The sequence below is a fragment of the Carlito syrichta genome, unplaced genomic scaffold, assembly GCF_000164805.1.
Source record: "Carlito syrichta isolate Samal-C Ts95f unplaced genomic scaffold, Tarsius_syrichta-2.0.1 Scaffold305177, whole genome shotgun sequence".
Lineage (NCBI taxonomy): Eukaryota > Metazoa > Chordata > Mammalia > Primates > Tarsiidae > Carlito > Carlito syrichta.
In genome coordinates, this window is record NW_007249273.1 from 133,640 (window position 1) to 149,440 (window position 15,801).

Genomic DNA, 15,801 nt, shown 5'->3' on the forward strand with positions numbered 1-15,801 from the left:
GTGTCCATAAAAACTCCCTGCATCAGTGGGTGTGTGCCAGTGGGTGAGTGAAAGTCCATCTGATGGGAGACACGAGTTCATGCACCCACCACCCCCCTGAGATTGGAGACCTGGGCATGCAGGATTGTCTGCCATTCTCGGGGTTCTCTTGAGAGGAGGCAGCAGAGAACAGCTGCCCCTCACCCCCTGACACCCAGCCCAGGCATCCCCTGCAGTAGCAGACCAGACATGAGCAGGAGGAGCTGTGAAGAAGGCAGGTCATGAAAATCTGGAATAAAGCTCCAATGCCAGTGACGAGATGCTGATGGGGGCCATCTTCCCAGTTCCTATACCAGGCAGAGACCTGCATTGCCCCGCCCAGCTCTGCCCAGCCTTCAACTTGGGATCCAGAGGCTATCCTCTCATTGGACTTGGAAAGACAGACACCCCTCCCCCAGGCTGGACAGGCACAGACACGTCAGATCTGAGTAGGAGACTTGAGAGCAGCAGTAGCAAGTAAAGTGAATCTGGATCTGATCCATCCTCCTCTCACAGTATTTCATGGGGCATCTGACCTATACTGAGAGCTACCCTATCAGCTTGTGCTGAGAGCAGAGGGGAGAGATTGGGGACCAGAATTGCTTCCTAAGGTGGAGGAACCTGGAGTTACAGAAACAGCCAAGGAATGAGGTTTTTTCTTTCTTCTTGTTTGTTCTAGTTTTGGGGGTTTTTTTTGTTCTCTCTTTCTTACTGTTTCTGTTTGCATTTTTGTACTATGTTTCTGTTATTTTCATGCTGTTTTTAGATTTTCTGTTTGTGTATGGGTATCTTTGAGGGAGAGTACACCAATGGGGGGAAGGGGGAGGGTTGTTTATATAATTGTCTGTATGTTTTTGTCTTTTTTGTTTTTTCTGTCTTTGTCTGTTTATTCTTTAGTTGGCATGCCTGTCTGTTTTCCCTCTTCTTCTTTTCACTCTCTTCACCTTCCTTTCATCTCCCTCCTTCCTTTCTCCGTTCTTTTCCCTTTTCCTATCTCATTTTGCTTTCAGGGGGAAAACAGACACCCCCACTGCACGCACAGATTGCAAGTCAGTGGGAAGTAGGTTCCAGGTATCCCACACACCTATCAGTGGATACTGGGATTAGCAGATAGCTTCTGAATTGCAACTCCTCCCTTAATTAAATATCAAAACTACAAAAAGCACAGACCCCCTTTCCTAGTCCAGCTTCAGAAATGAGAAAAACCAGAGGATCTACATAAAGAAGAATAGGAGACTGAGCAAACAGGAATAAATGCTATCCCCTCTATCACTGAACAACAGAATTAAAGAAAAGTTTTAAAAAAGGGGAGGAATGGAGTGGGGAGGAAAACCTACACAAATGAAGAAAAACCAAAGGAAGAATATGAGTCTCACACAGACCCCTGGGAGGTCAGCCACTGAGAATACAGACTCTGGAACTCAAACAATGAAGAGCCCCAGAATAACTGGTCTCAAACCACACACCCAGATATCAAGATATTAATAGAGAGAATAAATAGAAATGAGGAGAGACAAGAGGAAAGAATGAAGGAGTTGATAACTGAGATAACAGAAATAAAGAATACAATGAATGAAATAAATAACAAACTGATAAGCATGAAAAGCAGAATTAACTAAGCAAAAGAAAGAATCTCAGAGCCTGAAGACCAAAATTTGGAACTTACCCAAACTGTTTAAAAAAAAAAAAAGAAAAGAAGCTTAAAAAGAACAAGACCTCCAAGAGATGAGCAGTTATTTCAAGAGGTTGAACCTAAGATTAATCAGAATCCCAGAGGCAGATAGAGAGACAGAGACCACCCTGGAACAAACATTCCATGAAATTATCCAAGAAAACTTATCTCATCTCATCAGTGATGTGACCATTCAAATGCAAGAGATTCAAAGAACCCCTGCAAGACAATAAATGAGAAGACCAACTACTAGACTCATAGTAATTCACCTATGGAAAGTAGGTATAAAAGAAAAAATCCTAAAGACATCAAGAGAGAAAGGTCAGACTACTTACCAGGGAAGACCAATTACAATAGCAGCAGACTTATCCACAGAACACTTAGATAAACAATTTCAAGCAAGAATTACCTACCCAGCTAAGCTAAGTTTCGTCAGTGATGGAGATTTAAAATCCTTCTAAGACATTCAATCCCTAAGAGTATACACTGCCTCCAGACCAGCTCCAGACCAGCTCTACAAGAAAAGGAAAAAAATAATGACAGGACCCTTCCCAAAAATGCAGGAAAAAGATTGAAAACACACATGAATTGATCCTAAAATCAAAAGAAAGACAAAAAACAAATAAACAAATGACAGCAACAACAACAAACTCTATAAGAACCTCATGACAGGGATAAACTCTCATATCTCAATAATTAGCTGGAATAAGAATGGACTAAATGCACCACTGGAAAGACATAGAATGGCAAATTGGATAAAATATCATGAGGCAGCAATACATTGTCTCCAAGAGACTCATCTCACCAGAAGGGACACTCACAAACTCAGAGGATGGAAAATAAAATTTCAGGTGAACGGAACACAAAAGAAAGCAGGAGTCAAGATCTTAATATCAGACAAAATACTCTTTAAGCTATCAAAAATTTAAAAAGATACAGAGGGTCACTATATCATGATAAAAGGTTCAATCCATCAACTAGAAGTATTCAACTTAAACAAATATGCACCCAACATAGAAGCACCAACTTTCATAAAGCAGCTTCTAGGTAAACTAAAAAAAAATATTGACTCTAACACTATCATAGTTGGGGACTTAAACACCCCACTAATAACTCTAGACAGATCATTTAGACAAAGAGTCAACAAGGAGATACAGAACCTAAATGTGACACTTGACCAAATGAACTTAATTGATACCTGCAGAACCATCCACCTAACAACCATGGAATATATATTTTACTCATCGCCACATGGAACATACTCCAAGATCAACCACATCCTTGGTCATAAATAAAGCATAAAAACATTCCATAAGATTGAATTTCTGCCATGCAGCTTCTCAAACCACAGTGGAATAGAAATAAATATCCACCAACAAAGTCCCCCAAAACCCACAAAGACATGGACACTAAACAACATGATGTTAAACAACTCCTGAGTCAACATGGAAAGCAAAATAGAGATTAAAAGATACCTGGAAACAAATTAAAATAAAGAAATATCTTACCAAAATCTCTGGGATGACATGAAAGCAATATTAAGAGGGAAATACATATCTCTATGAATACACATGAATAAAATGGAAAGATCACAAGTTAACAGCCTAACAAATCACCTAAGGAAGGTGGAAAAGCAAAACCACCAAAGGCCCAACTTCAGCAGAAGAATCCAGATCACCAAAATAAAAGCTCAAATTTGGGACATAGAAGACAAAAATATAATACAAAAAAATCAATGAAGCCAAAAGCTGGTTTTTATCATACAAAAAAAAAGATGAAATCAAAAGCTGGTTTTTTGAAAGGATAAACAAGATTGATGGACCCCCCACCTAGACTGACCAAAAAAAAAAAAGAGAGAGAGAGAGAGAGAGAAAGCCCAAATAAATACAATCAGAAATGCAAAAGATAAAGTCACAACTGACCCTGAAAAAATACAAAAGATATGAGAGATTTCTATGTACACTTGTATGGAACTCTCTCCAAATCATATTATGAAGCTAACATTACATTGATATCCAAACCAAGTAAAGATCCAAAAAAGAAAGAAAACTACATGCAAATATCCTTGATGAAAAGAGATGCCAAAATTCTCAAAAGATTCTAGCAAACCAGATCCAACAACACATCTCAAAAATCATCCACCATGGCCAACTAGGATTCATCCTTGCGATGCAGGACTGTTTCAACATCTGCAAGGTCATAAACATAATAAAATAATCAGCAGATGTAAAGACAAAAACCAAATGATTACATTATTAAATGTGCAAAAAGCTTTTGATAAAATCTAGCACCCCTTCTTGATAAAAACCCTCAAACATCTTAGGCATAAATGGAACATACCTCAAAATAGTAAGAGCCATCTATGAGAAACCCACTAAGAGGGGAATACATATCTCTATGAATACACATGAATAAAATGGAAAGATCACAAATTAACAGCCTAACAAAACACCTAAGGAAGCTGGAAAAGCAAAACCACCAAAGGCCCAAATTCAGCAGAAGAATCCAGATCACCAAAATAAAAGTTAACATATTGCTAAACAGACAGAAATTGGAACCATTTCTCCTGAAAACTGGAACAAGCCAAGGATGCCCACTCGAAGTCCTAGCTAAAGCAATCAGACAAGAGAAGGAAAACAGGGGTATCCAAATAGGAAAAGAGAAAGTTAAGTCATCCCTCTTTGCAGACAACATGATTCTATACCTCAAAAACCCAAAAGAATTTGTCAAATCTCCTTTCACTTATAAAGGACTTTGGCAAAGTCTCAGGGTATAAAATAAATGCGTAAAAGTCAGTCACATTCCTATACACCAACAATAAACAAACAGAAACACAAATAAAAAACACAATTCCATTCACCACAGCCAGAAACAAAAATGAAATACCTTGGCATCTTCTTAACCAGAGAAGTCAACAACCTTTACAAAACACTGCTCATATAAATCAAAGATGACACAAACAAATGGAAAAATATTCCACGCTCATAGATTGGAAGAATCATTGATAAGATGTCTATCTTACCCAAGCAATCTATAGATTTAATGCAATACCCATTAAGTTACCAGTAGCATTCTTCTCAGACCTGGAAACAACAATACAGGAATTCATATGGAAACATAAATGACAATGAATAGCCAAAACAATCCTCAACAAAAACAAAACAAAACAAGAAAACAAAGAGGGTGGCATCATGCTCCCAGACTTTAAGCTTTACTATAAAGCTACAATAATCAAAGCAGCCTGGTATTGGTACAAGAACAGGCACACAGACCAATGGAACAGGAAAGAGATCCCAGAAGCAAAACCTCAATTTCTCAACCAACTCATCTTCGACAAAGCCTCCACCAACAGTCACTGGGGAGGGGAGAACCTATTCAGTAAATTGTGCTGGGAAAACTGACTGATCACATGCAGAAGATAAAAACAGGACCCCTACCTATCACTGTACACAAAAATCAACTCTAAATGGATCAAAGACCTAAACATAAAGCCTCAAACTATAAGAACCTTAGAAAATGCAGGAGACACCCTTATGGAAATTGGAAATGGCAACCAATTCCTGATCAAAACCCCAAACGCCCATGCCATAAGAGATAAGATAGACAAGTGGAACCTCATCAAACTGACAAGCTTTTGCAAAGCCAAAGAAACCATCAAGAAAGTGGAGAGATAGCCCACAAACTGGGAAAACATATTTTCCAACTGTATATCTGACACAGGCCTAACATCTAGGACCTACAAGGAACTCAACCGTGCCAAAAAGAAAAAAAAACAGCCCCATTACAAAGTGGGCAAAAGATATGAATAGACCCTTCTCAAAAGAAAACATATGAGCAGCCAACAGATACATGAAACAATGCTCAGCCTCACTAGTCATCAAAGAAATGCAAATTAAAACCACACTGAGATACTACCTAACCCCAGTCAGGATGGCCATCATCAATAATTCAAAAAGCAACAGATGCTGGAGAGGATGTGGCAAAAAGGAAACACTTCTACACTGTTGGTGGGAGTGTAAACTAGTATAGCCTCTGTGGAAAACAGTGTGGCAATTCCTAAAAAATCTAAAAATTGACCTCCCATGCAACCCTGCAATTCCCCTACTGGGAATATAACCAGAGGAACTCAAAGCACTCTATAAAGATACCTGCACACGCATGTTTATTGCAGTATTATTCACAATTGCAAAAAAATGGAACCAACTGTGTTGCTCATTGAAAGAAGACTGGATTTAAAAAATATGGCACATATACATGATGGAATATAATGTAGCTATAAAGAAGGGCAAAATTATGAACTTCACATCAACTTGGATGGGTTTGAGGCTATAATACTGAGTGATCTATCACAGAAACAAAGAACCAAGTATCACATGTTCTCACTCATAAGTGGACCTTGAATAACTATCATAATACTACAAGAAAGGGATTGGCAGTAGTGGGAAACTGCCAGGGGAGGGGTGGAGCACACCTCATCAACAAGGGTACCTGTATAATGAACATTTATATACCCAACACTGAATTGTACTCCACATATTTATTTATTTAGAATAGAAAATTTAGTTTATTTATAAGTAAATTAGAGAGAAAGAAAGAGGAGATTCACCTCCCCAAGATAGGGAAGGGCGCCAAAGCAGGGAAACATGGCCTGACCATAGCTCAAATTACAGAACCTGGCATAAGAAGGCAGGATATTTTTCTTTTTTTCTTTAAAAAAATTTATTTTGCCTGTTTGTTAGTTTTTCTATTTTAAAAATATTTTTCCTTTGTGCATGAATGTGTATGTGAGGGTTTGATCTGCACCCCCCACTTTATTTCTTTTCTTTTTCTTTCTTCTTTTGTTTTTTATTTTCTGTTTATGTGTGTATGTGAATGATTGAGTGTTCATCTTTCAGCATATTTCCTTTTTTGTCTTTTTTGTTGGTTTGGTTTTTCTCTTTTATTCTTCTCTTTTTAATTTACAGTTTAAGGTGGGTGTGAATATATGGGTGAGGATTCAATCTGAATTCCTACTTTGTGTGTGTGTTTTCAGTCTTTCTTTTTTTCTTCTACATTCATTCTGTGATAAATGTGTGTGTGTATTTAGTCTTCCCAGTTTGGGGTTGTTGTTTTTTGTTCTGTTTCACCTTGTTGTTATTTCAGTTTTCTTGGTGTGTCTGTGTGTGTGTGTTCAATTATTTTTCGCTTTGGTTTCTGCTTTCATTGTTCTGTGTTTCTCTTTTTTTGTATTTTTGTCCATCTTATTTCATTCAATTTTTCTGTTCTCCTCATTGTGGCTACTATATCTTAGACTCAGGGGGGTACACAAAAATACCCATTGCATCATCATATAGAGGGACAGTCGGTTGTAGGTCTCAGGGAAAATATACCACAATCAGTGAACATTGTGATTTGCAAGTAGTTTCTGAGTCCTAGCTCCTCATCCTCTACTTATTCGACTTTCAAAACTACAAGAGACAGTAAAGCGTCCCACCCACAGTATTGTTTCCAATAGAACAAATCCAGAGTCTGGATCAGGGAAGAATAGAGGGCTGAGCAAACATCAGAAATGAATGCCTCTCCCACTGACACTGAATAACAGAACTAAAGAGAAAAGCAAGAGATCTGTTACAAATGAGGAAAAACCAGTGGAAGACCACAGGTAATTTCAAGTGTAACAAAGAGAAAAATGCCTGAAAAATCAGACCTTGGAGCCCAAACAATGGAAGTCACCAAGGACTTGTCCCAGAATATGACAGGAATTCAGGAATGTATGGAAAGAGTGAATAAGACTCAAGAAAGACAAGATGCAACACTGAAAGAATTTGTAACAGAGATTTTGGCCATAAAAAATTTCATCCAGGAAATAAATAACAAGATGACAAACATGAAAAGCAGAATTAATCTACCAGTAAAAAGAATCCCAGAACTTGAAGACCAGAACATGGAATTAATCTGATGTGTAAAAAACATAGAAAGAAAACTCAGAAAGAACAAAGCCCACAAGAGATACGTGATTATGTCAAGAGGCCAAACTTAAGCCTGATTGGTATCCAGGAAGAATAAAGGGAAATGGAGAATACCTTGGAGAAAGTATTCCAGGAGGCTATCCAAGAAAACTCTCCCCATCTCACCAGAGATGTGATCAGCCAAACTCAAGAGATATAGAAAACTCCCACAAGACATCAAATGAGGAGACCAACCCCTATACATATAGTAATTTGCCTACACAAATTAGGCACAAAACAAAGTCCCAAAGGTACCAAGAGAGAAAGGTCAGACTGCATTCTGGGGAAAACCAATCAGCATAGCAGCAGACCTATCAGCAAAAGCACTACAGGCAAGAAGAGACTGGAGTTCAATATTCAAAGTCTTCAAAGATAAACAATTTCAAACAAGAATTATTAGCTGTAGCCAGGAAACTCATCTCACCACAAGGGAGGCACACAGCTCAGCTTCATCCGTGATGGAGAATTAATATCCTTCCAAGACACTCGATCCCTAAGAGATTCTGCAGCTTCCAGACCAGCTCTACAGTAGATGCTTAAAAAGGGATTAAGCACAAAAGAAAGAAAGAAAGAAAAAAAAAGAATGACTACACACTTCCCAAGAGAACCACAGAGCACAGAAACAACACAGACTACATTGCAACAACAAACTTGAAAACACACATTCATCAACCCCAAAGCTAAAAGAAAACAAACAAAGAAAAAACATTACAAGAACCTCATGACAGGAGTAAACAATCACATTTCAATAATCAGCCTGAATGTGAATGAACTAAAAATGGTCTTTTCACCACTGAAAAGACACAGAATGCCAAACTAGATAAGAAACCATGACCCAATTATTAGCTGTAGCCAGGAAACTCATCTCACCACAAGGGAGGTACACAGACTCAAAGTTCAAGGATAGAAAACGAATTTCCAGGCAAATGGATCACAAAAGAAGGTAGGAGTGGCAATCTTAATATCAGCCAAAACAACTTTTAAGCTACCAAAAATTTAAAAGATATGAAAGGACAGTACATATTAATAAAAAGTCTGATCCATGAACAAGAAATATCCATCCTAAACATATATGCACCCAACACATGAGTACCAGCATTTGTAAAGCAACTACTAAGAAAACTAAAACAAGATATTGACTCAAACACTATTATAGCAGGAGACTTGAATACCCCACTAACAGCCCTAGATAGATCATCAAGGCAAAAATTCAACAAGGAAATCTGGAACCTAAACTTGACATTTGACCAAATAGACTTAATATATACATACAGGCTATTCCATCCAACAAATACAGAATATACATTCTATTTATCACCACATGGAATGTACTCTAAGATCAATCACGTCCTTGACCATAAATCAAGCATAAAAAAATTTCATAAAGTTGAAATATTGCCATTAACCTTCCCAGACCACAGTGGAATAAAATTAAATATCAACACCAGCAAAACTTTCCCAAATCCCACAAAGATGTGGTCACTAAACAGCATGATGCTAAATAACTACTGGGTCAACACTGAAATCAAAGAAGAAATTAAAAGATTTCTGGAAACAAATGAGAATGAAGAAACATCTTACCAAAACCTCTGGGATGCCATGAAAACAATTCTTAGAGGGGAACTTACATCTTTACGAACACACATCAAGAAAATGGAAAGATCACAAGTTGACAGCTTAAGAAAACACCTAAGGGAGCTGGAAAGAGAAGGCCACCAGAACCCTAACTTTAGCAGAAGACTCCAGATCACCAAAATAAGAGCCCAAATATGGGACATAGAAGACAAAAATATCATAGAAAACATCAACAAAACAAAACAAAAAATTCTTTGAAAGAATTAACAAGATTGACGGACCCCTAGCCAGAATCACCAAGAAAAAGAGAGAAAAAGCCCAAATAAACACTATAAGAAATACAAAAGATCAAATCACAACTGACCCTGAAGAAATACAAAAGATTGTCAGAGATTACTATGCACACTGGTATGGAAACAAACTTGATAACCTAAATGAAATGGAGAATTTTCTGACATCACACAAGCTCCCCTGGTTGAAACAAGAAGACATTGAGACATTAAATAGACCAATAACTACCCAGGAAATTGATTGTCATAAGAAAACTACCTACAAAAAAAAAAAAAAGCTGGTACTGGACTGCTTTCCAGCAGAATTCTACAAAAGGTACAAGGAGAAGCTGATACCAATCCTATTGAAAGTATTGCAGGCAATTGAGAAAGATGGAATTCTCCCCAAATCATTTTAAGAAGTTAACATCATACTGACACCCAATCAGGTAAAGATTCAACAAAAAAAGAGAACTACAGGCCAATATCCTTTATGAACACAGATGCAAAAATCTTCAGGAAGATTCTAGCAAATTGGATCCAAAAACACGTCTCAAAAATTATCCAAAATGACCAAGTAGACTTCATCCTTAGGATGCAGGACTGGTTCAACATTTGCAAGACCATAAATGTAATTAAATACGTCAACAGAAGCAAAAACAAGAAGCACATGATTATATCATTAGGTGCAGAAAAAGCTTTTGATAAAATCCAGCATCACTTGATAAAACCCTCAAACACCTAGGTATAGAAGGAACATACCTCAAAATAGTAAGCACCATGGACAATAAACCCACAGATAGCATATTGCTAAACAGACAAACTGGAAATATTTCTCTGAAAATTGGAACAAAACAAGGCTGCCCACTCTCACCCCTCTTGTTCAACATTATGTTAGAAGTACTAGCTGGAGCAATTAGATAAGAGAAGGAAATAAGCTGTATTCAAATAGGAAAAGAGGAAGTGAAGTTATTCCTCTTTGCTTATGATATGATACTATACCTTGAAAATCCAAAAGACTGTTAAAAACCTGCTTGCACTGATAAAGGACTTTGGCAAAGATTCGGGGTATAAAATAAATGTGCAAAAGACAGTTGCATTCTTATACACCAAGTAAGTGGAGAACCAAATAAAAAACACAATCCCATTCACAATAGTCACACAAAAAAAATGAAATACCTTAACATCTTCTGAACCAGAGAAGTGAAAGACCCTTACAGTGAAAACTGCAAATCACTGCTCAAAGAAATTCAAGAAGACACAAACAAATGGAAAATATTCCATGCCCATGGATAGGAAGAATCAACATTGTTAATATGTCTAGCCTACCAAAGGCAATCTACAGATTCAGTGCAATACCCATTAAATTACCAACATCATTCTTCTCAGACCTGGAAACAGCAATACAGAAATTCATATGGAAATATAAACAACCATGAATAGCCAAACCAATCCTTAGCAAAAGAAACAAAGCAGGAAGTATCACGCTTCCAGACTTCAAACTTTACTATAAGTCTACAATAATCAAAACAGCCTGGTATTGGTACAAGAACAGGCATACGGACCAATGAAACAGGATAGAGATTCCAGAAGTAAAGTCTCGATTTCTCAACCAACTCATCTTTAACAAAGCCTCCAACAACAACCACTGGAGAGAGGAGAATCTATTTAGTAAATTGTGCTGGGAAAACTGGCTGATCACATGCAGAGGATTGAAACAGGACCCCTACCTATCACCATACACAAAAATTAACTCTAAATGGATCAAAGGTCAAAATGTTAAACCTCAAACTATAAGAACCTTAGAAAATGCAGAACCCTTATGAAAATTGGAACTGGCAACCAATTCCTGATCAAAACCCCAAGTGCCCATATCATAAGAGATAAGATAGATAAGTGGGACCTCATCAAGCTGACAAGTTTCTGCAGAGCAAAAGAAACCATCAAGAGAGTGGGGAGACAGCCCGCAGACTGGGAAAAATATATTGGCCAACTGTATATCTGATGAAGGCCTAACTAACATCTAGGATCTATAAGGAACTCAAACATACCAAAAGGAAAAAAAACAAATGGCCCAATTAAAAAATGGGCAAAAGACATGAATAGGCACTTCTCAAAAGAAGATATATGGGCAGCCAACAGACATAAAAAAGTGCTCAGCCTCACTCATCATCAGAGAAATGCAAATCAAAACCACATTGAGATACCACCTAACCCCAGTAAGAATGGCCATCGTTAATAAAACAAACAACAACAGATGTTGGAGAGGATGCAGAGGAAAAGGAACACTTCTACACTTCTGGTGAGAATGCAAACAAGTGCAAACTCTTTTGAAGACAGTGTTTGGATTTCTGCAAGAACTAGAAATTGACCTTCCTTATGACCCAGCAATCCTTCTATTGGGAGTATACCTGGAGGAACTCAAGTCATTCTACCAAAATGACACCTGCACACACATCTTTGTTGCAGCTCAGTTCACAATAGCAAAAACACGGAACCAACCATGCTTCCCATCAAAGTTGGACTGCATTAAAAAAAAAAAAGAGGTACTACATTTACACAATGGAATATTATGCAGTCCTGAAGAAGGATAAACATATGGAGTTTGCAGCAACTTGGATAGATTTAGAGTCAATCATACTCAGTGATCTATCACAGAAATGAAGAAAAGAGTACCATATGTTCTCACTCATAAGCGGACCTTGAACAATTATCATAATACTATAAGAAAGGGATTGGCAGTAGTGGGAAACTGCCAGGGGAGAGGGGTGGGACTGACAGTTGAGGCAAACTGCCAGGGGAGGGAGGGTCACATCTCGTCAACAAGGTACCTGCATAATGAACATTTGTATGCCTAACCCTGAATTGTACCCCACATCTTATAAAAAAATGACAACTGTAGCCTTCAAAAACAAAAAACAAACTGCTGGCCACTACCTAAAATCTGCCCCTTTCAATGTAAAAAATTCTGGAAATCTCTTACTTCACAGATACTAAAAGTATAAATTAAACTTGCGTCTCTACATATACTGAGGCTACAACACAAGGCCTTGCTAATACACTCCTTATTCCCTTCAGAGTTACAGAAACTACTGGTGGTAACCAAGATCACTTTTCACTTCTTGGAATATACAATGCTGGACTCTTGAAAAGATATTCAATAGAACTCACAAGTCCCTAATAAGTCCTTGATAACCGGTTTAACTGAAAGACGTAATGGTCTTCTCAAATAACTCCTTTCCAAAGTTTAGTACGACAAACAAACCATTAGGTTTCTTAATCTTGCCCCAGGCCTTAACTTATTTTTTAAAAAATAAATTTCTATTTTATCTCCATTCTATAAAAGCTGGAGTCTAGATTGGTGGCATGCTCTCTGCCGGGACTCATTAAACATAGATTGTTCCACAAACCAGGCAGCAATTCATTGGTATGAGACCCATTTGAACTTAACCTTCCACTAAAATCAAACAACAACAAACACCTGTCGGGTACAGCTACACACCATTTTATTAACTGTTGGTCTTATTACTGCTGGTTTGAGAACTTTCATTGACCTATAGTCCAGAGGCCCAAACTTTCCGGTAATTCATTATTTCAACCAAATGTGGTAAATGATGAGGCCCAGATCGACTCCAGTGCGTACCCACTTAAAAAAAGATACCCCAGTCCCACGTCTCAGACAGCATTAACCTGGCCCCAAATCTCGCCACTGGAGGTGACATCGCCTTAGATGCTGTCAACCCAACAAAAGACCTCACCACTGGAGGCGACTTTGACTCCTGTATCAAAGACGTCTTCACCCCGGACCCTAAAACCTCTGCCCCAGCAACACTCATGGACTGCCTCTCCCAAGCCACAAATTGGACACGGGACATTTTTGCTTTCCTTCCTTTGATATTAGAAATTCTGTATGTATCTGAACTTGTCTAATAGCCACATAACCACCTCTCTAGAATATCAGAGTCAGAGTGCTGAAAAGAACTTTGGTTTCACTTAATCTTGCTGGGTCTCCTTTACTCAATTGTAAAATGAGAGGATTGGGTTAGATGTATCACGTCTCTTCTGACTTGACATTTTGTTTTTCTAAGACTTGTTATTTTTCCTCAAGGCAACAATGTTGAGGTATGGAATGGTAGTGCAGGGTTGGAGAGAATATAGTAGAGGGTGGTACAGTGTGGCATGGCTGTTCCCTTGTATCGACTTTTAAATTATAGATTACTCTTCAAATTTTGAAATCCAATAATAATAAAGAGTTAATCTTATTTTATAATACTGCCCTCCTGAGAGAGTAATATTTTCATCCAAATTATCTAAAATTTATTTCCAGTATTTTAAATATCTGAAAGTTGTTTCTCAAGTCAACATCCTATAATCACAGAATAATGGCTCTAAGCTGATCTTGGGGGTACAGCACCTGAAAGTCGGATGTTCTTTAAGAAAAAAATGATGCCTGAGCCCGCGGGTTCGAGACCTCGCCCGGGCAGGCGAGACCTCATCTCTACAATAAATCAAAAAAAATTAGCCGGGCGTGGTAGCGCGCACCTGTAGTTCCAGCTACCTGGAAGGCTGAGGCGGAAGGATCGCCGGAGCCCAGCAGGTCGAGGCTGCGGTGGCCGGGAGCGGCCACTGCACTCCAGTCTGCGCAACAGAGTGAGGCTTCAACTCAAAAAAAAAAAGAAAAAAAGAAAAGAAATCTTGATGTATTTAATTCCTTCCTGTGATCAATAAGTTAACTTAATAATTTAAGATGTTTTAAATGTGTGCCTGTTTAGAAATGCTAAATGTACTTAAAATGTACATGTGATAAAACAATATAAAATCCATAAATACAAGTTCACAGGACCAAAAAAAAAAGAAATCTAAAAACTAAGTATTCTTTCCAAGAAATTCAGTTTGCATTTGCTTGCTAGTTATTTATTTCTTGTTCTTTAATGTTCACTGGGAGATGGTGGTAACAGTCACAAAAAGATTTAAAACTAATCTGCAGAAGGAAAAAAGTTATAACGAGAACATCCTATTCATTTCTCTCTTTTTAAATTTGAGACGGAAATTGTTTCTCTCTTTTGTTCTAGCCCAAGAATTCAGTGGACCAGCTCTCCAGCATTCAGGGTTCAAAGGGGAACCGCTGCTGGAAAAGAAAATGGACAGTGTAAAATGAGATCCAAATTCAGGGCCCACATGTTGGACTCGAACTCCTGGGCTCAAGAGATCCTCCTGCCTCAGTCTCCTGAGTTTATGAGACTATCGATGTATATCACTGGGCCTGCTTATTTTAGAACATTTTGAAGACATGATATCTTGTTTTCATGTAGTTAACAGCTATATCTTTTAAAATTTCTACTACTTTCAATGAATTCCATAAAAACAAAGAGATTGCTCTTTGTCCTTTGGATCTTTTTAATGTAGGCAAAGTACTTATGATGGTATTAGGGATCTTAAAGGTGCTTAATAAATTTATCTTAGTCGACATTAACTTACTCTTTTTAAAATTTATGTTATACAACAAACACATATTACAACTTCTTACCTCCCTTTTTATGCCCTAGTGGCACACATTAGAAAAAAAACAAAGTATGTCTATTAGTGAAAAAGCAAAATTCAGCATTTTCTCTTTACTTAAGTTAAATTTGGAAAATTCTCAACATTCCTAAATTCACACTTAAAAACAGAAAACTATCAATTAATGAGCTAGTAAAGATTGCGAGAGGATTAGGGAAAATGATCAGTATTTTCCCATAAAATATGATGAGGAGTCTACCTATTCTTTTTCCAACATTTGATTATAAACAATTTCAAACACACAGCAAAGTCAAAAGAATTTGACAGAGAACAACCATATATCCACCTCCTAGATTCTTCTGTATTTTTGCATTTCTTATTTTACACACAACTAGCCATCTGTTTATTCTCTATCTACCTAACAATCCATTTTAATTGTGACACTTTGCAAAGAAAATTAAAGGCATCAATAGACTTCCCTCTATATATTTCTATGTACATATCATTGATTATAATTCAATAATTATAGTTTTTTATTCTATATAAAATGTACATACTCAAAACTTAAGATTTGTTGGGTTGTGACAACTGTGTACATATGTCAAGATATTGACAATTACCATCATCCCAGAAAATTCTCCCAAACCCTTTCCTAATTCTCCTTCCATCTACCTCTTCATATTGTTGTGTGTACCAGATGTCCATTCCTTTATATTACCGAGTAATATTCAGTGCATGGATACATCACAATTTGTTTACCCATTCTTCTACTGATGGACAC